This window comes from Clupea harengus, chromosome 14 (genome assembly GCF_900700415.2).
Source record: "Clupea harengus chromosome 14, Ch_v2.0.2, whole genome shotgun sequence".
Taxonomy (NCBI): domain Eukaryota; kingdom Metazoa; phylum Chordata; class Actinopteri; order Clupeiformes; family Clupeidae; genus Clupea; species Clupea harengus.
This window is the reverse complement of record NC_045165.1, coordinates 24,576,106-24,602,090: the sequence shown is the minus strand read 5'-3', so window position 1 is coordinate 24,602,090 and position 25,985 is coordinate 24,576,106. Positions and strand designations below refer to the sequence as shown.

The following is a 25,985-nucleotide window of genomic DNA, read 5'->3' as shown; positions in this document are numbered from 1 at the left end:
AAAAGAACCCTCAATGAACTGTCAAATCATCATGGCTCAATTTCTGAAGCCCACCTTCTTCACCGGAGCCCGTGAGGAGTGGAGAGTTGGCTTATAAAAGGATGGCTGTCAGATGGAGCGGTGGAGAGAGTTTAATTTGAAGCTTAGAGAGATCAGCAAACCTAACCAATGACCTTGAAGTGCACTCACATGTGTGTGAATGTTTCTTACATGTGTGTACTTCTGTGTGAGAGTGTGGGTGTTTTATTTGTATGTGGCTTTGAGTGTGCGCTCCATTTTGTATGTTTGTGTTTGTGAAAGGAGTGTCTGGATGTGTCCATGTGTGTGTGTGTGTGTGTGTGTGTGTGTGTGTGTGTTTAGGGGGAGGGAGTCATAATCCCCTCCAGTCTCCTGGGGCTTGATCCTCCAAAAACCCAATGTCACGGTGACACTGCTCTTGGGAGTGGAGCGTCAGATGTCATGTCAGCATTGGTTAGAGGCCTCGGCAGGTGTACTCTCCCCAAAGTCACTTGGACGTGTCAGATGTGGCAACTGCTCAGTTTTAGCCCCCCCCCCGCCCCCCCCCTGCTTCCCTTGCCACCCTGTCAACAGCTGGTGACTGCTCAACTTAAAAAAATGGCAGAGACAGAAAAGATTATATTGTCACTTGTTTATTTGTGAATGTGGGGATCCTGTCAACCAATGATATTCATATATTCAGATGATATTCAGAGTTGATTGAGAGGCAATATGAGAGTGTACAATCTTCTCAGTCGGCTATGTGTTCTATTGTATGTATTTCAGTCCCATATGTCAACTGCGGGAATATAATACATGTTTTGAGCTTGGTTTTGTTTACAACATTCTGTGAAAAGATGGATATTTTTTGGGTTTTGGCCTCTGTTGCTATTCCAAGGGAAAGCATCACTCTCGCTGAAGTGTGACACTCAAACTCATCACCAGAGAAAACCCCTTGGGATTTAGCATCGACAGAAAAAGGCATGTACTTAAAATCCTTCAGCCCATAGTAGAGCCCACCTGGGAGCTTCAGAAGATAATACTGAAGTTATATGGAAACTCATTCCGGGGAAGGACATAAGGGATCACACATGATCACAGCCAATAACCATTCCCACCGCTTGTAAGCCATCCTAGATGAATACCCTTGCCTCTATGTCTGTCTTAATAAGCCTCTGTGCTGTCATCATACATTGACTTTGCCCAGTCTGAAGCGGTGGAAGAGTACATGCTTCTCACAGAATTGCTGTATCTTTAAAATCATTCCTATTTGGTCCACAGGTTCAATTCAGTATGTCAGATCTGAATATGAATCTTTAAAGAACCCCATACCTGCCAAGTATAAATCCCCAATGGAAATAGTATCCCCTGGCAAAATCAAGTGTTTTAAATTCACATGGTAATACAAGGACTTAAAGACTGACATGGGCTTCAACTTGGATACTTTCCATCCTTTCTTCTGTGCTCGGTTTTGATTGTGGACTTTGAAAAGGTAATATGTCAGCAATTTATTTTAAATATAATATGACCGTAGGATAGGCAGGAGAAAATGTGCTTGCATGTTACATTGCATTACAGATGGGTTGAATGACAGAAGGACAAAGCCCCTCTCTTACATTTTAAGAGGAAATATCATCATGGAAAATGCCATGTGCCAACCCTCTCTGAATTTCAAAATCAAGGACACTAGCACTAACTTGTTATGTTATGACAGTGCTGATGTGCAGGAATGTCCTATGAAGGAGAAACTAAAGTTCATGCTTTCCCCTTACCCTTCCCAAGAACTGCACGAGAATCATCTCTATCTCAGACTGTGCGATTAGTGTCTCCAGCTCCCAGAGATGCAGGCAGTTCATGGCTGTGGTTTCTTGCTGGGAGGGATTGTGGGATTTCCAGCGAAGTGCTGATCAGGCTCAGTGATAGGGTGCATCTTAGACCCATCCATTCAGTTGTGGATGGATACTGAAACACGTCAGGAGAGATTAAGAAAGACTGTGTGAGGCAATACATATTAAAAGTGAGCTTCCTACTGAGACACCCACGAGTCTGTCACATACAGTATGCTGGATTTAGGGGAAAAAAATACATACTTCAGGATAAATTTCATCTAGCAAATTCCATGAGCAGAGCCTGGGCCCATTAAAGTTCAGCTGTTCTTTGTAATCTGTCAGTCACTGAGTCAAGTCAGATTTAAGTCAGAAGTCCTCCTTTCACCTCAAACTTTTGAGAACTTCAACAACAGTTATATGTTGTGACGACCCTGGTGTTAGTCATTGGTTTTGTGACTTTTTTTGGACAGATTGTGAAAACGATTTCACTCATGCTGGATATCACTGATACTATCTTACATAAAAAAATCAATAAGAGAAACTCACATTCATTGTCGTCTACCAGCACTACATTGATCGTTTTTTTTCCAGGGAGGGGACATTACTGGAATCGGTGGATACGGACTGTTGCACACTTGTGCAGTTGCTTGCAGTTTTGGTCATAGCCAGGGGCGTCATTCAACTCCTTCTGGAAAAAACACAAAAACATACAAACACATGTTTTACAAGCCACCACATAGGCTACTATTAACAATATATGGATTGCTATTCCTAAAGACTAGCCTTAATTGGGACAACACTTACCTGTCCACTCCTCTGCACGTCTGGGCTCATAGGCGGAGATCCCGGGGGGGACGTGTCCCCCCCTACCATAAAGTTGTCCCCCCCAACAATCATTGAAAAAAAAAAAAAAAAAAAAAAAATGTTTTAAATAAAAATACGACGACACAAGCGGTGCTAATTATAGACATAAAAAAAATTGTTTTTTAAGTGTTGAAAAATCATGTTCCCCCTATTCCTCAAAGTGGTTTGGTTCACATGCTGTTTCCAACTGGCAGGGCTACCGGCAGCTCCGTGTTTCAGTTAATCAGCCCAGTAGCCTACACGGTCAGATTGTCAGACTGTTTCCTCCTCGGTCCCCTGTCGCTGCCGCTATGATACACGATATGTAAAGAGATTTACCTAATTCTCGAACGCAGTAAGAACATGTAAAGAAGAAGTTTTTTTCTAAACTCCATTTACGAAGTTCCAATCGATATGCACAAGTATACATAAGCTTATTAGCTAATGGATTGGCATGACAACGTGAACGTTTGCCGATAACACACGCATGCCGGTAATTAACACAGTTAAGATAGCTAGCTAGACAGTCTAGGACACTGTCCTGTCCTGTCAGGTTCATGCTAGTTAATAAACGTAGGTCTACATCTCAGTGCCTCTCCAGATTTGTTAAATTATCTGAAGTTAAATTAATGTCATCTTTTTCTGCGGTCGATAAACTAAGCTGGTATAGTAATATGGAGTGACAGTGGCGTAGGAGGTAGAGAAGTCGTATTATAATCAAAAGGTTGCTAGTTCGATTCCCTGATGAGCTGTTTTATAACTTATTTTGAGCATCAAGTTCTCTTGAACTTTGGACATTATTTGTCTGTGAATAGATATTTCGTGTTAGTACATTTAATGCTGTTTAGATCATTCTAAAATGACTTCGAATTTCTGTTTGTAAATGTGATGGGAGAATTCGGTATTTAGCAGTTTATGCTAGCTCTCGTGAAAGCAATTTTTTCATGTCCCCCCCCCGGAATTACACTCTGAAATGTGACCATGTATTGTCCCCCCCTGCAATGAAATGGGATCTCCGCCCCTGTCTGGGCTACAACCTCTGCTGTGCCTTCACCCTTACCCTGGATAGCCTGTGGTATAGAATATAAGCAGAAGCCTTCATTGACATTGTTTTCTACTTCATTGCACTGCTTATCCTTTTATTAGTAACCTTATGAGGACCTTGTACACCTGCTAAGCTGCTCTACAGCCAATTCTTTGAATGCTGGCTCTCTCCACTTTTACCCACTATGAGCTCTGTATGTGTCCCTGTACCTTCCTCTGTGTTTCATGGACTCATGTATGTATCATGGACATACTATGCCGTATAATGTTTCATCCTCTGATTGGTGTGTATGAATCCATCTGTTTGCTCCTGATTCTCTCTTCTTCTTCTTCTCTCTTCCCCCCTTCCTTCTGCACCCATCCCCCCCTTTCTATCTCTACCTCCCTACATCGCAGGCTCTAAGCAGATGGGTCCCCCCTTATTAACCGAAGTTCTGCTCAACATTTCTTCCTGTTAAAAGGGAGTTTTACATTTTCCCCAGTCCTTTTCCTTTTCATACACAATTCTATGTTTAAAATATTGTTTGAATATTTTCTTTCTTTCTTTATTCTTTGGGTCACATTCATATTGGGAGGGTATGTGACCACCCTGAGTCATCGGACATGACACAACTGGCCATGGCACTGTGAATATTGAGTATTGACCGTTTGTGTTTCAGCATTGAGGGATTTATAATATAAAGTATGTGTACATTTTTTCCATTGCACATTGACTTTTATATGTATAATTTTTTTAGTACAACCCCCTCCTCCCCTAACATTTATCAAACTTATGAGGAGTGATTGCATGCAGTACGGAAAAGGGTCATTCATCAAAACACATAACGAAGCAGGCTACCTGGGGCACAGTTCACAGAACCTTGTCACATTTATCATTTGAATGTCACTGTCTTGTACCAGCATTACAACTCTTACCAGAAAACACTGCAGGTACTAAGATGGGTTTCAGGGAATGACCACCTCCACCTACTACGTGGGTCCCTCATCTCCATGCTTCTGTGAATTCTGTGGGGGGAAAAAACACACTCACGCACAAACACTCCGGCATGATTCACTCTTTTCATGGTGTGCAAGCCTTTTCAAAGGCAAGTTGATTTTTCTTTTTTGCTCGGAGCACCTGCATGCCTGTTCCAAGGAAAACACAGCAGTGTTGCTGATTCTAATCTAGACGTTCAGCAGGACTGATGGGGCCCCAGGGAGACAGGGAAACGCCAACTCTCTGATATCTCTCATTTCCAACCGTGACTCAGGGAGAGAAGGAGCTTGAGATTACTGTCCTTTCTACTTGTTGTGACACCTGATGCTATACTGGGATTTGGAGCGTGAATTGATTTGTTTAGAAATGCAGATGGTATTCGGCACGCCAGCCTCTCCCAATCAAGTTTAGCCTCTTTGCCAGTCGACAGGGAGGTGACTTCAGTGGTTGTAATTAGATGGCGGCATTATGCGCTGGCGTCTGTGTTCAGGCATATCCGAAATAAACATGAGGTTTAGCGCTGGGACTCAGCCTCACCCCCGATTCATTTCCTGCATCATGCTGATTTGTGCCGCTCCCTCCCGCCCTCTCCTCTCTCTCTCCCTCCCTCCCTCCCTCCCTCTCCTCTCTCCCTCCCTCCCTCTTTTTCTTTCTCTCTCCAGCTCTCCCTGAAGGTGCTGAATACCTCGCTTCCCCTCCTACTGGGCTTTGCACTCCTTTGATAATGGGCTTGCTGTGACTCTGTCAGTCAATAACTTTTCATTTCTTTGCGCTTGTCGGAAAAAAAAATAAAACGCCCTCACAGTCACGGAGGTGTGAGACACTTGAACATTCTCACTTGGGTGTCGAGCAAAACAACACCCACACATGCGCGATGAGAGAGACGCTGGCGGTAAGCTAACCCCCCACGGCAACACCCACACCCGCGTGATGAAGAGACACTGATGCTAAGCTAACCCTCCGGGCCAACACCTTTCTGGTCAGCGACGACGCAGAGAGGTGGAGAGGTGGCTGCCCGAGCCAGTGAGCCCATGATGGAGAAGCTTCCAGAGCTGCACTGCTCTCTGCATGACAGGCAGGAAGGAGGGGAGCTCAATACCTCACTGTCAGCTGTGATTGAAGGACCCACCCCACCCCACCTCCTGTGGTGTTAAGCAAGAGTGGCCCTGTGTTTTAATTACAGACCTCTCAGTCAGTCATCAACAGGGACGTGCGGTCAGGGGAGGCAGAGCCTGTCATCGTGAAAAGTAAAAAAAAAATATATCAAATAAAATAAATATTAATATTTCTCTACTGATCTGTGCTATAAAATGTAATTTCTGCATGATTCCAATCATTTCAGGCATTTTTATAATCAAAATCGCTGAATTTGCGCATGTCCTGTTCAAACAGACAGGAGACAGCGAGACGGTGAGGCAGCATAGACATATATATCTATATATGTCTATGTGAGGCAGTGCCTCACCTCAGATTGCGCAATCCCTCACAAACTGGGTGCGCATGCGTAGAACCTATTTAGTCGTGTTGATCTCAGATAAAACCGCATTGAAAAAGCACGAAGGTGAGGCACACAGTACCTCTGCCTCAATGAAGGGGGCGTGTGAGAGCCCACCGGTCGGGTTTATGCTGGTTCTGCCGTTGCTCTTCTTCTACACTTATATTTGACCCTGACTGCAAAAATGGGAGATTCTACTGCTAAGCTAATACATTTCTCATTTCTCACTTTCAATCAAAACGTGAAGTGATCAATAATGGGAGACCAAAGGTGCTAAAAGGTATGCTTCAAACGAAGGAACAGAAGATAACTTGATCGACTTCTCACATCCAAAGCCAAATTGCTTTGAAAATGTTTGAAACCTCAAGAATAAATTTAGTTTTGGACGTACAGCGGCAGCTCCGTTGATTTCCCATTATTTCTCTTAGGATTGTTTAATGTCTATGTGAAGCCATTTAACATCACACAAGTGGTTGTGATCACTTTGAACCCAAGACTGCTTTTTATTGGTGAGCTGATTTTGAGAAATTCAACTTAAATTGCAGCTAAAGTTGTGTTTCCTGGTTGCTACGGTTATCCAGTTGCTACGCTAGCTAATTAGCTAGCTAAGGAAACTTAATAACCTTAAACGATTTAATTGGAAGAGTTCAATTTGCATGAAATGATAGCTGGTTATCTAGTTAAAGGGGGTTAGAGGGGGTTATAGTAATAGCCGACTCCTGACTCAACAACCCTGCATTAAGCCATGGAGACGACAAATCCCAAAAAACAGAAGAGTAGTGCAAGGCCCACTGGCAGGAAAATTGTCAAAAAGTCAGGTTTGTTTCAGATACAAGGCTTTGGAAATTTGAATAAGTAATTAGGAAGTAGTAACTGAGGGGGTAAGAGGAATTCACATATTGTAAACAATACACACATGCTGCTTGTAGATTAGACAGCTTGTTCACTCCTTTCACAATGGTAAATATGTTACTTATCTTCCTTATGTTATCAGGGGCAAGGTTTCTAACAGGGTTGTTTTAAGCAGGAAATCCCTAAAGGCTAGCCAATCGCAGTCACATGGTCGTCGCCTCAGCAAATTGCAGTTTTAGTTATTAGCTCTGGGTGTATTAAGATTTATTTAACTTGGGCTCATTAATATTCATTGTTTATTACGGCCGCCTGTTTAATTTTTCACAGCCTAGCCTTTTTGTAGGGATTTTACAAGGGGCTGTTTTCCAGACGTGATCTTCCAGCCAATTAGGCTTCTTTTTTTAAACGTGTTATTGTGCTAAAGCGTCAGCCCTCATGTGAAGACCTACGTGTGTAAAGACCAGAGACTCAGACACGGCCAAGGCAGTTCCTTGTCTCACATAGTCCTGAGCCTCACTTTGGAATGATATCTTTTCCAGTTTTGTGGTGCTTTCCTGACATTCCAGTCAACGTAGCCAAGTAAGAAGGTGTGCTAATGTCAAAAGGCAGCGTTAACTCAATACTTTCATATCAGTGCAGCAGACCTCAGCATCTTGGACTACTTTCTCTGTAGGGTGGTGGAACTGTCAGTCTGCGGTGAATAAATCACATTTTATTCCCACTTTGGCCTCACAATTGTTCTTTCAGTTACTTGTCCTTACTTAAACGTGGACACCTGCAGCGTTATGATTCATTATGCCTTTCCCCATACCTCTCATTTAACTGGTAGAGGAGCTGGAACAGGCTTTGTAGTCTCCAATAATGCCTGAACATTCACACAGCTGCTGTCTGCGCAGAGCTATGACTAATATCAGGCCCTCATGATAACTGATCCTTTCAAGTTATACCTGGTGGTTATTTATCATCCACCAAGCCAACTTGGCAGCTTTGTGTATGAACCGGAACTTCTGCTGTCTGCACTTCCAGTGGATTATTGTTCATTACTAATCCTTGGTGATATGAATATTTATATGGCCGATCCTCCTTCAGTAGACTTGTCCCTACTTAACTCGTGTTCACAGTTCTCCTACTCATACGGCTGATGACGATCTAGATCTCATACGTGTCCTCTATCCAACAACACCTGCTCACTCTGCCGCCCTTGGCTCACTGATAATACTCATCAAAAAGTACAAGAGGCACTTAGACCTGTCGAGAACAAATGGTGTCAATCCGGTCTCTGTTATCTGCCTCTTCTTCCTCTGTTACAGCTACTAATGAAAGGGTTGACAATGAAAGGGTCTAAGAAAGGGTTGACAATGCCACAGACAGTAAGAAACTATATTCTACTTTCAAGAATCTCCTTAACCCTACACCTCCGCCATAAGTTATCTTTTTCTCTGCTGATGACTTTGCAAACTTTCTTTACTGAAAAACTTGCTGCCATTAGTGTGCAATTCTGCAATCCTCTTAAATGTTATTCTCTCAGCAGCAACAGATTGCAGTCAAGCCTCATGGTGCCTCAGTGGTGGAATTACCTACCCAGTGCTGTCTCTTCCAGTGACAGGATTAGTACATTTAAAAGTGATTAAAAACTCACCTTTTTAAACATCATCTGTCTAATTAGTTAAATAGTTTGAGGCATACTTTTATAAATACAATTATAGTTATGTATTAATTGTTATTATTATTGTTGTTGTTGTCATTAATTGATACTCAATTCGTAATTGATTTTTTACTGTAAATTGATCATTTATTGTTTATATTTATATTTATAATGAAATAGTTTCTAGTATTAGTTTATTATAATGCTTAATACTTAATGAGACTTATTACTTAATTGCTTGATTTTGTTTTGTATTTTTATCTAATGTTTTGTAAGCCACTTTGGACAAAAGCATGCATCTGCTAAATACTGTAACTATATAACTATAACTACTATAAGTAGGAGAAGCACAACTAGTACTGGTAAGTATTCAATTCAATCCACAGTTGAGTCCACTGAGGAGGACTGAGGTGGAGTTTGATTGATATGAAATGCATATTTTAATTTAAAGCAAAGAAAAAAAAAGCAAATGGCGAGACAGGCAAGACTGATGAAAGCTGTTGAAAGCTGAGGTTGAAAGGCTCAATGGCACACAGAGAGAGATGAGTCAGAGGATAAAACAGAGGTTCTAGAATCTCTGTCATCCCTGGTTTCAAAACAGACAGGGTCAGCTATAGGACATGATGTCACCCTCTAGAAGTTGTGGAACAGCAAAGCATTAAAGTGTTAACTGGTAACATGGTTTTGACAGAATCCTGTGTTTAGACACACACCCTCATAACGGACCCTGTAGCATCCAGTCGATAATACATAATTCACACAAGCCTCTGTCCCTTAACAATGTTTCTGTCTTTTCATTCTCTCTCCTTCTCTTTAGTGGTCAGGGGTGCATTCCTCAGTTACCCAATGCGTTTCCCAGTGTCTTGTAGCGTTCTACGAAGACGCAAAAGATATACCTTACTAACATTGTTTATATTTCTATGAGTGTTTCCTAAACTATATATAGGTTCCCATAAGAGAACAGTTCTTACGTTTACCTTAAGAGGCTAAATCCATGTATCTGGAATCGATTATTGTCATGCACGTAGGTTTGGCATGCGTGAGATAAATATGATGATCTTGAGTCAGATTGAAGCGCAGGTGATCCTTATTAGAAAAAACGTCAACAAGAAAAACTAAGCAAATCAAAATAAAAAAGGATGGTTGTGTGCTACAAGTTACTTATAGATTTGTATTCTCAAGGGATTAAAAAGAATATATATTTTTTTATGATATCTTTAATAGCTCAGTCTAATATCCTGTCTAGTCCTCACTGTCCTGTCAATAAAGGCTCGAAAAGCCCAAAAAATAAATCTCAAAAAAGGGAATTTACCGTGCTTATAATTCAATCGGTGGTTACAGCACCTAGGCTGGAACTTTAAAAGGGAACAAAGTTCCTCTAAACAGACAATTACGTTTCATCAGCATGGTATGTGTCTTCCTTTGCATGGGACGCTTCTGTAAAACCATATCAGGAAACCACAGCTGCCTCAGCATTTGTGTTTGCATGTATTGGGTGCTGGAGCACAGCTCTTCTGTTTGTGTTGATGGGTCTTAGCGATTTCAGTTTTTTCTGTTGCGCAGCTGTTTGTTGTGCTTTAATGAATGCAAAGCGATTTCCTTTGCAATGGATCAGAGTCCACTGTAGGTTGCCACAGTGTTTGCATAAATGACATTTTCTTATCTACACCTTCCATAGGAATGCCAGATCCTGAAAAAGGGTTTTCATCGTGTGTGACATGTCCCATGGTAGCTTGAAAACTGTTTTGTCAAATCAGTTGAATTAGTTGTCACAGTTTGAAACCCCCCCTCTAACAGTAGTTGATAGAACAAAGCATATGTTCCTTCTGCCCACTGGATGTGTCACATGTATATTACCATTTACAGTCCATTACAGCCTTAGTCAATATTATCATAATACATTATCACCAGATCAGTGCATAAGTTCATCAATCTGGATAAATGTCAGCAAGTAATAGCTCAGTCTATAAAAGCTGTCACGCCGATTGCCTGTGTGACTTATGCAATTATTGCCACTGTGTAGCCTGCCACTGTTGGGAACTCTTTGAATGGTTTGGATCCTGAAGGCCTAGGGGTGCCTTTGAGATGTCTCATGGATGTAGCCAAACCGAATTAATTGCTGTTCCATGGTTTGAGGCATTTCAAAAGCGAACATGTATATTTGTTTGTTTCTTGTACCAAAGGCATTGCCGAGTAGAATCCAACACTGGTCTCGATCATTGTGAACGGATTACTGCAGATGATTATGAAACTTGTTTATACGCTTAAGAAATAGGACTATGGAGTCTCTACACAGGAAGTGATCTGTGAGCTGGTAACTGTTAGACTATTCTCTTGCCTGGGTGAGTGATTGATTACCTTACTTTCTTACAAGCAATAAAACAAAATGGCTCATCATCATTTGGTAAAATGAGTAGCATTCAGCAGTCAGAAAGCTGCCAACCCTCAATCTATGCTTTATGGAAACTCATATGAATTCTCCTAACCCGAGCATATGTGATCTTGTGGGACCCAATTAACTGTTGGCCAGCATTATTTTATAAACTAAAATTTCACAGCATGTCAATGAGGATATGTTATATATCCCTGAGCTATCCCTGGCAAAAAAGGTAGAATGCTGAGTGAGGAAACGAGTCTTTGATGACTCTACTTCTCATCCTCCACCACACACACACACACACACACACACACTAGCCACCCACATACCAGATGGATGCACAAAAGATCAAGATCAAGAGCACATTTGTCATAAAAATATAAATAAACCTCAGAAAAATTGAATTATTTTAGGCCCTTACATACATTTTCATATTTCAGCAGCTGACGCTTGTTTCATCTGAAGATCTGCAAAAGACCATATTGCCAGCTTTGCTTGAGTCAGTGTGTCTCAGAAGTTACTGATACATGTTAGTGTAGAAGATATCATTCCAGCCTGGGGAAAAGGGCTAATGAAGACATAATTTCACTGCTTGAAAAAACACTATATGGGGGCACTGTGGCGCAAACAGTAGCCCCGACCATATACAGGCTTGAATGCCCACAGGGACACGGGTTTGAATCCGACTCGCTGTCATTTCCCAATCCCACTCCCCTCCTCTTCTCTCCATCTCCTTTCCTTCACTGTCCTCCCATCTGAATAAAGGCAAAAAGCCCACAAACTAATCTTAAAAAAAAAAAACACTGTATGAGGTAGCCTCTTTGTTTATAGTCACACATCAAATATAATATTTACCTGTATGGCACCTCACAATGTTTTTAATTGTTTTTTTATGGACTTTATTGATAGAAATGTTATTGATTTCTCATCTAAAAGCCATGATTCTCTGAAGAGTTATCTCTAAATGCACAAGCCTACAAGGTTAGTTACCACAAAATGTAAAGCATCTTTTTATGGATAATTCCTCACTGAAGGGCCTCACATTGCTTAGTTTTTTCCTTCATTGCTGAGTTATTGCCATGCATGTGCCTCTACCTCTTGAGACATTTAACCCTTTATTGAGAGATAGGCCCTGGAGCCAGTCCCACGAGTAATTTTTAAAAACTGCCACGAGCTTTGCAAGTTAAATGAGTGAAGCAAATGTTCTTACAGCTGCCCCCACATTTGTATGTATGTCAGTGGTGGATTGAACAACATCTTAATAAAAAAGTAATTACACTGTGTGAACTCCTGAGTGCGGCGAAGATAATGAGCTTACGCTCCCCTTTACAGTTAGAGAGGCATATGCAGGAGTGGCGAGTGAGAGAGAGACAGGGCTCAGGGTGAGGCTAGCAGCTAGCAGAGGAGGTTTTTAAATTTTAATTTCACACCCCACATTACATGCCCTTGAGTGGAACTAATACCCCCCCACCCCCCCACACAGATCCCGCCTAGGTGCCATCTACAGGCCCCTAATCAGGCTTCAGCTCATTCCTTATTCTGGCCCAGGGTGAGTGTGCATGTCGGTAAACATGAGGAAGCATTAGCAGGCTTGCCTCCTCACCAGCGTCATCAGTTTCAATGGGAATATCAGGGTGGGGATAAATCACTGTGGGGTGATAATAGGGTGGTAATAATCGTGCGGAATTATCCCAAATTGCCCCAGTGGATTTTTTCGCTACGTACAAGACGGAATCAAAGTCAATAATGTACAGATATGTCAACAACTCCTAAATATGACTCATCATGCGCCTCAAAACAAATGAAGAGTACTGACACAGGCAACATTGTAGATCAGTTTTGCTGTCCTCATCAAATTCCACCAAAAATACAACGTTGTCAGTTATTGCTGTCCAAAGGTTTGCTAAGGACATTACCAGCCTAAATATTCTAAGTGTCGATAGCCTTAGGTACATGTCATCATTGTTTGCATGCTTTGTCTATGACAAAGCTCGATAGAGTTGCACAATCATTATCTATTCCCTCATGTGCTCTAGGTTCAATACATTTTGATCCGTGGGTGGTTCTCTGTCAGTGATCCATTTGTTTTTACTCTCTAGTACACACAGAACATAGTGCACCAAGGGCAGCCCCAAAGTGGCTTTAGTCTATATATGATTAGAATCCCTCATATGTAGGGGTCTGGTTTTGTAATCATCAGAAATCAGATTGTGTCTGGTCTACTGAGTTTCCTCGAGCTCAAATTTCATTTTAGCCTGTAGGCCAGCTACGTCTTAATCTGTGTAATTTGAAATAGATTGAAATGTCCTGTCTTTAATAAATCCATGTGTTTATCTATCCGGCCCTCCTTCATCCATCTCTGAAGTGGAATGAGAAAATGACCCTGCCGCTCCAGTCTCGGCATCAGTAGCACTAATACGGCTGGATGGCTCAGGCAGCAAGAGACCACAGAGACGTCTGATAATTGAGAAACGGGCCGGGATTCTCCACGTCGATCTCAGAACCGATTATTCCTCCAGTGACGAACCACGAGTGTGAGCTTAGAGTACGTAGAGTTGCGAGCACAACATGGAGGGCCTGTTTTTCACATGCTCATCTGTTATGTAATTTAAAAGGGTAGTATTAATAAGGAAGTCAGAGACTAAATGGGGTCATTTTAACATCACTCGTATGTTGAATGAGACACACAAATACACAAAACAACAGTAACACCCATTACAACACAGACAGACAGATACACTACAGAGACAAACAAGGAAATTACTAATTCCTTCAAAGGTGTTGGATTTGTCATCTTCTCATTAAGGAAAAGTGCAAGTGTTGGCTTTGTTTGTCGACATCTACTTTGTTGCCCACCGACGGCGTGAGAAATCGAAACAGGGCAAGGTGCCGATGGGTGAGCAGGTCATTATCTGCTTCAGGAGGCTGACTTAAACAAACAGGACTCTGGGAGAGGAATGTCTAGCTCTAATGACACTTAGCAGAAACCGGGAAAACTGGCATTAAAAGTAGCAGGGTCATAATGTCCAATTAGATTGGTTTGCAGTCTAACTCGTAATGGAGGACATACTCTAGATAACTTGGTTTATAGCATAGGGTACCATTCGTCATGCTTTGCCTAACAAATACAAGATATGATGAAATATGGCTGATCAGATCATTCTGTAAATCAATCTGTGACTAATTTGATCCTTTGAAAGAAGTGCAAACTTAATCAAACTAGTCCAATTGAGTTGTTTAAAAAGACCACATGCTTCTATGGAAAGAGCATATATATTGAAACTCAAGCCCATGATTACGAATTGTACAACTGGTTATAATTATGAAAAGATAAATGACAGAGAGAGTGCAAGAGAGATTTGGTTAAATCACCAAAGGAAACATTAGAAGGTGCAAATGAAAGATGAAGATGAAGGCGTAGAAGTAATCTATGTGCTCTTACTGAAAGTTTGTGTTGAAATATGTTTCACAACTCCTCTTACTTGTGATTCCTTATGAATTCCAATGCTCAGTCCCAATCCATATTGAAGACAATGAGATCTGAAGAAGTCATCTCTGTCAGGATTTTGATGAACTTCAACAGCAGGCAATGTTGGATTTACAGTCATTATGAACCTGCTTTAGAAATCCAAAGCACTAAATGTGTGTGACTCTGGAACTTTTCCAATTTGTCACTTTGCAGTACTTTATTATGGAACTTTCATTACAACATCCTGTGAATCAGAGTTCACTAATAAGTAATTAAAACCTCTAATGTTTCTTTAATATTCCTTTGGGATCTGTAAAGTGTGTCTGGGACCTCGCTATTAAGTTGGGTGCACTTATATGTATCGGAGTAGACAGCTGACAAAGCAGATGAACAGGAGAACAAGAGCGATTCCTTCTAAGGAACAGAGAACACAGAGAAGAAACCTACGACAGACAACAACAACAGACCTCCCCAGCCAATTATCCTCAAAACCATCAAATTCTGCATGAAGCGATGGAAAACAGTCTTCCACTTGACTTCATTAACAATACCTAGACTCTCATTGCTAACCTGACTGATATTGGTCATTCAGTAATCAAATACCGGTGGCTTTCATTACTTGCTAAGGCCTATTATCTTGATGGGTCTATCTGGAAAATACGCCTGTTGGCAAAGAATGCAGTATCTCAAATAAGGTCAAATCTACTGCTTCTGCCAGGGATAAAGATGAAAGTTAGGAAACTGGATGTACACATTTCTTTCACATTCTCTTTGAACTGCTCCACACTCCTGTTCATTAGGCAAGCAAACTTTTATGTCAAATTGCCACTGAGAATGCAGGTGGGTGCATGTATGTAGTCTGAGACTGACAGTTATTTATGGAGAACTGCAGTTCTACCAGAAAGACTTGAGAGACAGGAAGAGAATTAGAGGAGTTTACCGCAGACATGGAGACAGGGACCCACTGGTGGCAGTGGGGTGGAGGAAGGGGCGTCAGAGCCGGCGTACTGAAAGCAGCAGAGAAGTGAATGAGACGCTACACTTTTAAACTCGGGAGGCAGGAATAGAATTACAGATTTTAATCCTGAATAGGACACACAGCCATAAAGATAAGGATATGCAGTCTCTGCTGTAGAGTAAACAGTCTTTTTCAGATCCTGCCAACAGACAAAGGCAGGGGCAAGGAGCCTACCCCCAAAGAATAATAAAATGTGTTACCCACCGAAGCAGCAAGACAGGAACTTGTAGCCTAAAAAAAAAGCATAAAGTGGTTTAACAGAAAGCATGAAATTGGAACATTAGGCTTTAAGAGCATACCTAAGCTAAAAGTATAAACTGGGCCCCCGGCAGGCAAAACCAGGACAGTTAGGATATCTTCTGGACAGAATTACTTTTGTCTGTAAACATTTTGTCCACAAAGTGAGAAGTGCATTCAATTCTTTGTCCAAAAAATGAAAAGCACAACAGTCAATTTAGTGCACGACATGAGTTTTCTGTGCGAGAGACAGGGACAAAGGTCCTCTGATGAGTTACAAACGACCCATCGTTTTGCCACTCGCTGTGTGATGAAATCAAAACAGTGTGGGGAAGTAGTGGGGAAACAATGGGAAGCAGTAGTCTCACACAGTGCCACGTCAAATAAAGTATTTGAAATATCATGTTTAAATACAGAAACAATATGCACAATGTACAACTACAATAACAGAGGAAGCTAGGTTAAAATAGACCTTCTAGCCAATTTCACAAATTGCAAATCCTCATAACCGCCTACAGAGCTTATAATGGTCCGCGAGCAGTTACAATGTAGTTGTTCCAGTGCATCAGTTTTGGTCTTACATCACGTATTACTTAGAGTTTCTCCCTGCTCTTTCACCTGGTTTGTTACAGTTCCCTCAGAGCAAAGACATTCATCACTACCAGAGGCCAACCAAGGTCCTCTCCGCTCCTCCTTTTTTATTTAAATTGTGAAATAACATGCAAGATAGAGTGCGCAATCTGAGTACCGTGGTGTGCCACAGACCCTCGCTAATGATGCTCGCGCAGCACAGCGCAGCTGAGAGTTGACACATAGCTACCAGAACACACGGCTGGGAATACCACCGCAGAGGACGGAGGAGCATACTGTGACAACACAGTGCAGCGCCAACACCAGCTCAGCACAGCACAGAGTGAATTTGCCTGAGGTCTCTTTGGTATTACTACTGAACAGTCACAATTCAGTGGTTGTTTTTCACTTTTAAAAAGTTTGCGTATTACTATTGGCCAGAGCTTGGCATCGGCCTAGGGAGAGGGACTTTAGGTCTATGCCTACCAAAGCACCGTTAGCGTGTTCTCGCACCCCTGCATACATTTACACAGAGAGACAGTGACAGGGAGCGGGGGGGGGGGAAGATAAAAACAGACGACGTGCAAAAGAGATGCAGAGAGAAAGGGAGAAAGGAACAACACAGAGAGACAGAAAGCCAATGAGACTGAGTGGGCTAACAGCGAGAGCAAGAGAGAGAGTTTTACAAGCACAGCTCATAACATTTTGCAGCTCATTATTAAAATTTAACAGCCATCAATTAGTGCTGGAAGAAGGCCTGATTCTAAATTGCCTGGGTGCCTGTGACTGAACATTTCTTCAAATGTCTTTTTACATTGCAATAAGACATCAGTGTACACACGAGACACAGATCAACTTACTTTCACCACAGTTAGACATACCACAGGCTTACAAAGATGGCAACAAGGACAGCTTCATTTCATATTTTATTTGGCTCCCTATGGTGCTGGATGAGAGAGGGGGAGAAGAAAGTGATGTCAGTGGTGCGGGTGGGGGTGTTTGCTGCCTCCACTGACACCCAGGGTAAAGTGATGTCAGTGGTGCGGGTGGGGGTGTTTGCTGCCTCCACTGACACCCAGGGTAAAGCAGAGCTCCTGTGGCACAGTGTCACTGGCTGCCGCGCTGATTTAACACCAACACGTTTGACACACCGGAGACTGTGAAAACACAAGGCAAAATCCATCCCCTATCAAGCCACTATAAAGGAGGAAGTAAGAAAATATATAAACTCTCCTTCTCCTTCTCCTTCTCCTTCTCCTTCTCCTTCTCCTTCTCCTTCTTTATTCTTCTATTTGTCACTGGCAGAGAGGGGATGGTGTGAGGTGGCTGAAATAAATGTCACAATTATGGCTCCATTTTTTTTTTTAAAGCACACCATACAGTAGTTTTTTTCCACACATGATGTCAATTAATTTGGAAAAGGCTCTGCTGTTTGTCATTTCTTGTGAAAACCATGACCTATTGTGGCTTTTTCTCTTTTTCTCTGACAAGAAATGCTGCCTTTGGCTGAAGCTTTAATGTCAAGTTCAACCTCAGCATCCCCCGCACCAGCCATGCACTCACACTTTTGTGAATGATTATAAAATAGGATTATGAGACTAGGACCAAAGGACTTTTTTATACCAAATTAAGGACACAGTAACTATAATTCTCTTCAGTAACCCCATGTGTGTTAGGAGTGACACGACTGTGCATTAAGGGGACATTGAGAATCAAATGCTGAAGTCTGCATTTAGAATCTATTTGAGCCATGCTATAGTTCACAAGCCTATATAGTATTTTGGTCATACTCCGAGTATCCTGAAAACTATTGCTAGATTACAAGTAAATGAGTGGCCTCAAGATCCACATGTTTGGGTATTATCTCTCAAAATGAACAATCTTCTGGATCCTTGGTGTGTACTCCCATTGAACAATAAGCAGTCCAGGAAATTTAAAATGGTCTGATAAGGTTGAAAGCATGGAGAGAAATTGCTTTGTTATTGAAGATTTTCTGTGGAAGGGGAAGGGCTGGCAAAACTGGTCTTTGAAAATTCAGCATTTATGAAAGCTTTTCATATCGACAAATCTGTGTATTAAACTGTACCATTGAAAAAAAATGTAATGGCTATTTACCACCTAAACAACCTTTGGAACACTCTAATAATAGCTGAAACGGTTGAAACCTGCACTTAAGACATACCTCTTTGATTTCGCTTATCACTCACTGTAAAATGTATTTAACATTTATGGAACATTTATTTATTTACTTGTTTCTGTCTCTTTTCAAGTGTTTGTACCTGCCCCCCCCCCCAGCAGCTGTCTCTTAGTTTGACGATAACTGTGCTGAGCAGTCCTTTATGGTGCCAGTGCGGTTAGTACGTCATTTCCTGTTTATTTATCTCTGGCAAAATCTGTGTCTCTTTATAAGTGTTTTGTAACCTGTAAAATGTATTTATTTAACATTTATGTAACATTTATTTATTTACTTATCTGTGTCTCTTTAAAAGTGTTTGTAATGTGTTGTGTTAGAATATTAGGTGCCACTTAGTCTGCATATGTACAAGAGCATGTTTAGACCAGAAGAGATAAGAAGGGTCGAACTGTGCTTCTTCCAACCTTGCAAAACTTCCATCCTTGCCTCGGACGTGAGAAATCCACCACGTGGTTTTCCCTGCTGAATGCTCAACTTCTGTCTATATAAACCTTGTGCGATGTGTTTATCATTGCTTCACTTTCAGCCTTGTGCTGGGAGTGAGCCCGATTGCAATTGTTGTTTGTCTAATAAATATACTTATATGCAGCTCCGGAGTCCTGAGGTAACTAGGGTGAATTTTCACCTATCATATTTGGGGGCTCGTGACCGGGATTCCAACAACCTCAACGGCTCTCCACGCTGGGCTAATCATCAGGACCTAAACCATACGGAGGAGTACGAGACTCTGTTTTTCTAAAGACCTCCAAATTGATTTGGAAGGAGGCCAGGGCCTGCCAGCGGGGAGAGCCGAGAGTGAAGGAAAATAATTGGACTGTAGGGTGTGGACTCCGAGCTGTTTGTGAGTATATTGTTTGTTTGTTGTAAGTGCACGGTAGTATATTGTTGGTTTATTGTTTGTTTCGGTTTTGTGTACACGTGTCTTCGAGTGGGGCTGTGTTGCCTGTTCTCCGCGGGGTAGAGAAGGAATTCTTTAAGGTTACAAACTTGTTAGAGATATTCCTGCTTGCCTCGTGTGTTGAACGAATTTGCTAGCTGTGTTAAAAGGTTGTAAATGAGAGATAAACCTGCGTGGTAGGGGGTCCTCCGCAAACTCTTCGGTTGTAAATGAGAGATAAACCTGCGTGGTAGGGGGTCCTCCGCAAACTCTTCGGTTGTAAATGAGAGATAAACCTGCGTGGTAGGGTGTCCTCCGCAAACTCTTCGGAGTAAATGAGAGATATATCCCCTTGGCCACTGGAAGCCTGTACAAACTCTTCGGGGTAAATGAGAGATATATCCCCTTGGCCACTGGAAGCCTGTACAAACTCTCTAGACCTATTTCTAGACGACTCCGGAGAAGTCTTTTAAAGGTCTATCCATTCCCCTTTACCTGGTGTTTTGCTGTGGGGTTGATACTAACTGTTTTAGATATATTCCTGAAAGAATTTGCTAGAGTTAGAGATACTCCTGGATGCTGAGGTATATTCCGGTCTCCTTAAGAGACAAAACACAAACATTGAGAAACTCAGTTATAGCTCAGTTAGAGGGGTATAGTACGTTACGAATAGATATATTCCTGAGGGAGACAAATTAAAAGAGCTATCTCCAGTCTGCTTAAGAGATAAAGAAAAAAGAGTCAGAGGTACTCCTGTGTTATTTTTCTGTGGGGTTGAGACAAACTTTTTACAATGAGTAAAACACAGATAATTATAGTCATAATTTATGTAATTAAAGATTTCGCATTACTGAGATGCCTTGACCCAGAACCAGTAGGGGACTGATCACCCCAGGGAAATTCCCTGGCCTCAACCTCCTCACCAAACGAGTGAGACGGGGGCCCTCTGGTCGGGCTCGGGTTGACTCTGCATTGCGATCTGAAAAAACAAACTATGAGAGTCTGAAAATAGAAACAACTAACCCTACTGTGAAGAATAAGATAAAGGTAATTTAAAAGGTTTCAAGAGCAGTTATTATTAGAGGTATTAAGAGAAATACATAAAATAACTTACAAATGGGAAAAAGTGCATCAAAAGCAGAAGACGCACATGATAGCAATAAGAGGTGGTTTAAAATGTCTACAACAAGAAGAAAATTGTAACACTGATTTGAAAATGTTTTTACATTATTGGTTGCACCAAACAGAGCAAAGCTAACGTTAATGGTGGCAAGAAAGCCAATGATTTTTTGTTTTGTTTTGTTTTATGTGACTTTGGTGCCTGCTGAGCAGTAATCAGAGAATTAGATGCCCAGAACAGTAAGGTTGTAAGAAGAAAGAGACATCTAAAAGCAGAGTTTGAAACAGGAGAGATATTTAAAAATACAGATTATGTTTCAAAAACATTCCCTACAAACTTATTAGGAAGAGATGTGATGTGGGTTGGGCATTATAATTGTTCCAACAATACATGGGTTTTAGAATAAAATTAAACAATGATGTCTCAAAATATTACTATGTATAGAATATACACTGTTTAGCCCCAAAAAGATTTTAAGAGAAATGTAAGCCTGTCACACTAACTACATTAACCTAGACTGATACATTGGACTAAGACAGGATGGGTGGGGGCTGAGTGCTGGCTCAAAAGACGGTATTCTCACAAGCCATGAGCTCAAACTTAGCTACAGTTCGAGGGACAGTCAATTGTTGTTGAACATCTAGTGCTGTTCCTCCAGATAAGAAGACCTGTAAACAACATACCCTGGCGTTGTTAAGATTTTTAGCAGAAACAAGGCCACAAGATTAGCAGCTGTGGTCCACTAAAGTAAAGCTATCTTAAAAAGCACCTCAGCCACAGACAAAGAAATAAATGATGTATTTTCTGAGAATGACTAACTTCTGTAGATAATGGATTCCTAACCACGCGTTAGAAACACAAATGTTGCAGAGTTTACTTTATTCTCAGCCCAGGTCAGCAGGAGATATTATTAAAAGGCCTGAAGATGGAAAGCAGGCATTTGAACAGATAAAACAACTGTTGGTCAGTTCTGCTGTCCTAGCACATCCATGACATGACAAAGCCATTCGTACAAACTGTAGACTGTAAAAAAGGTTATATAACATCTGTGTTAATGCATAAGTGGGGACTTAAAGTTGATATCAGTGGCATACTAGTCAACCCGGCTAGATCCAGTAGCCCAAGCAATGTCTGAATGTTTACAAGCAGTAAGGGTCATTAACACAGCGCAAAAAGTAATTGGCTGCTCTCTTCCACCTCTTGAGGACATTTATAAAACACGCTGCCTCAGAAAAGCCCACAGTATCCTCAGAGACTCAACACACCCTGGTTACCACCTATTTGAACTGTTGCCCTCAGGGAGACGCTTTAGGACCATCATAGCAAAAACAGACAGGCTGAGAAACAGCTTCTATCCCAGAGCCATCATAGCACTTAACAATGCACAAAACTGACCTGTATTTGTCTCTCTGTTGTGTTATATGTCTTGTGTTTTTATAGTGTAAATATGTATATATATGTTCAATCTATATTTTTATTGTTTTTGTGTCTGAGAGCTGCTACCTCAATTTCGTTGTACTTGTGCAATGACAAATAAATATATTCTATTCTATTCTATTCTATTCTATTCTATTCTAGTAGTGGCTGCAGCCTTGGTGGTGCAGGCCTCTGCTCCTATTGTACTAAACAGACACTTACACTGAAAGTTCCACATGCGTACTTTTTTTTTTTGCTCACTCAGCCTCATATCAATATTGAGCGCTGCGTGACATTTAACCCAGTTACACTTTTACTTACGGCAGAGGACAGATAAAAACTATGTCAGCCAGAGCTGACCTACAAGATATGCCTTTTCCAGAAGCTGATTTAACTATTGTTTGTTGATGGTTCAAGCTAATAAACCTTGAACGCATAGCCACTACTTCCACACTATTCCGCACAGGCAGCGGAACTAATTGCACTGACACACATGCAAAAGACCCGGTTTCATTGGGAAACCACAAAGCAGACAAGGCCACTAACCAGGCCAAACTACAACAACCATCTGACACATGCACAATTGAAGAATTAGATCTCACAATATTAAAAGATATGCTGCAATATTGAGCCATGGTGAAAACATGCCTCAATAAGTGGGGATAGTAAGCATATATTTGTACTTTATATTTCATGAGAAAGATGTTTAATCATTCATTATTGATTTTATTGAGTTAAATCCCAACGAAAGAAAGAAATATTGTCTAGCCATAGACAATCACTGTTCATACAACCCCCAGTCAGCCGGACTGGTAGAAAAGAATGAACCGACCTATTGAAAGCAATTTGAAAATCCAAGAGTGAAATTAGTGAAATTAAGCATGCATGTTGTTATCACTGTTTGAAATGATGTATGGAAGAATCTACACTGCCTAAACTCTCAAACCATTTGCTGAAACAGACTAAGAGATTGAATATACATTTGCAGAATATATGGCAAAAATGTGAATTAGCAAAATGCTCTCAGAACTCTCTGTGCTCCGCAGGAACCTGTGAGGCTGAAACCAAGGTTGGGTCAGGAGATTGGGTCCTAATCAACAGCCTCAAAAGAAAACACTGCCACTTGCCCAAGTGGGACAGACCATACAAAGTGCTACTGTCAACATCTACCACAGTCAAAATAGCGGAGAGAGCCACCTGGATACATCTAACACATTGTAAACGAGTAAGCCTTCCTTAGAAAGAGACAGAGGATAGGAGCTGTCTTCCTCTACAGTTTTCCAAGGCCGGGCCACTGTGACAGAAGTCCAGCTACAAAGGGGATTCTTTGCGTTAGGCAATTTTTCGTCTCAAACCTGGTGAAGAAAACAACACTGTCCAGTGGGGTAAAAGAGCCTAGTGGATACTGGGAGGGCGGGGCGGTCCTATCTCTGTGAAGTCATGGGGAGTTACAAGGGGAAAATGAAACAATGTGTGGAACTTTTGATCATAACTGTACTGCTCTACATTTTGGGACTTTTAACATATTGATCACAACAGGCAACGGTCTTGGTCAAATGTCCGCGATGGGGCCTATAAGATCATCCGTGGTGGAAATGGGTGAACCAGAGTGCCCACACACTTTCTACAAAAAGACTGTTTAGACATTTTCCTGCCCAGTAATATTCAACAGCTGATGTGTTCTGCAGGATGCCTGATGGGAAACAGGGCCTTCAAGGACACAGCAAAGAGGCCTTGTTCGAATGTTATCTGAAGCCTAGGCGAGCTAATGACACACACACAGTCGACATTCACTATGTTGGCCTACAAATGCAAAGTATACAAATGTGTGATGAGAAATATGATGACATTTTAAATGATTAACTTATAATGATATGGAGTGATGCTCAGTAATGATCTCTGTTCCGAAAATCCATGTGATAAAGCTCAGAGTGATGATTTTGAAGTTATCCATTGAAATTGATAATTGACGAAAGGTGATTTTGATTTTAATTTTAATTGTGATTTTGATTGTGATTTTGAATTATCCATTGAAACGGATAAAAGGAGGGACTGATGGAGATAATTTCCAAACACTGTTAATGACTTAAGAATATAATAATCAAGTGCCTTCTATTATTAATTCCTTGTATGAATCATGTGCTTATGAAAACAGAAACATGGCTTTTCTGTGTTTCTGTGTGCGTGTGTAACTTAGAATATTAGGTGCCACTTAGTCTGCATATGTACAAGAGCATGTTTAGACCAGAAGAGATAAGAAGGGTCGAACTGTGCTTCTTCCAACCTTGCAAAACTTCCATCCTTGCCTCGGACGTGAGAAATCCACCACGTGGTTTTCCCTGCTGAATGCTCAACTTCTGTCTATATAAACCTTGTGCGATGTGTTTATCATTGCTTCACTTTCAGCCTTGTGCTGGGAGTGAGCCCGATTGCAATTGTTGTTTGTCTAATAAATATACTTATATGCAGCTCCGGAGTCCTGAGGTAACTAGGGTGAATTTTCACCTATCAGTAAGTTTATTTTATTTCCTGTTTATTTATCTCTAGAAAATCTGTGTGTTTTTTACAAGTGTTTGTAACCCCCCCCCCCCCCCCCCTTTCTTTCCTACTATGAGGCGCATTGTGTTACCTCCTTGTATGAAATGCGCCGTACAAATAAAGTTTGATTTGATTTGATTTGATTTGAATATTGAACAAAACTGTTGTTTCAGAACATTATGTGAATGAGTCTTCATATAAAAGATGCTGATGATGCTGGGAGTCTCGTACAGTATTGCGCTGCCTGTTCTTTGTTTCTGCAGCAGAAACAAGCCACACTGCAGTACATTGCTGCATAACTTCAGAGGCTCTGCAAACAAGCTGAAGCAGTCGCGGGCAGCATGAAGCTGGGGTCTTCTCCCAATGGCTCGAGGACACGAAACCGCTCCAGCTCACACAAAAAAAACACGTTTCAATTCTCTGGCATCTGACAACAACAGTCCTGCCTAATTAGTGACAATTACAGTCACACAGCCAAGAGTGTTTATATTAAAAATGTTAAGTTTAAAGACAGGGGCCAGTGGTCGGGTCTCTGGGTGATATCAGTTACCTCAGTCGGGGTGATGGGACGGCAGTGTTCAGTATTCATGTGCTGAGATGAGTCATGATGATTCCCCTCTCCTCCTCCAAAGCAATCCACTTAATCACGCTTAGACTGTCATTAGGGCAGCGTGTGATAGAATGGTTGTTAAGGCTGACCTTGTCCTTCTCTAGGGAATCAGGTTTCCCATGACACCAGTATGAGTAATGATTATTGCAATGGGGCGAACCTTACAACACCAGTACATTCACACCATAGAAACCAGCTGGTGGAGGAAATAATTTGGATTATTTGTGGTTATATGGATACACCTGTTTTCACTGATAATATGTATATGGTTAACAGTTAATTAAAACATGCCAGTTCATCACACAGAACACACCAACCACGTGAATACAATCACTTTCACACACGCGTGTGACAGTAATTAAATCCATTGCAAAGAAGAAGTACCCATTACACAGGAATCCTGTCCATGTCACCTTTAGTCCTCATTTAACCTTGGTTTCAGAAAGCGTTGTAACACATTTAACATTTAAGGAAGGAAAAGACGGTATTCCTGGCATTCCGTGCATAACGTGCCGCGGGAATACATCAGCCACTGTCTGTATAATAATGAATCAAGAGACTGTGGTCTCTATAAGAGCTACAGCTTAAGCATTTAAACCCTACTGATAAAATGACTGAAAGAAATGGCTCAACCCTGAATCCTTTGCAAAAGGTTGCACCATTCTTGTTCTCTGACTTAAAGAAACATGTTATACAACAACCCCCCCCAGCCATTAACTTGATAAACGGTACAGCAGCACAGGTATTTCTGGATAAAGTGTCAAAAGGTGCAGAGGTCAACTAGGCCAGCGGGCCAGGAAACGTCCATGTGGAGACAGTTGCGAAAAGTTTAAGAGGTCATCAGTTTTGCTCTGAGAGGGTGTCGGAGAGTATCAACA

General features: G+C 41.4%; 1 long non-coding RNA gene across 1 annotated transcript; it reads right to left on the bottom strand.

Annotated features, from left to right (window-relative positions):
* Positions 1-758: 758 nt before the first annotated feature.
* Positions 759-2,657, bottom strand: LOC116223586. Its single transcript, XR_004165160.2, has 3 exons — positions 2,631-2,657; positions 2,373-2,514; positions 759-1,959 (listed from the first exon to the last, which is right to left on the bottom strand). It is a non-coding gene; the product is annotated as an uncharacterized LOC116223586 (long non-coding RNA).
* Positions 2,658-25,985: the final 23,328 nt, after the last annotated feature.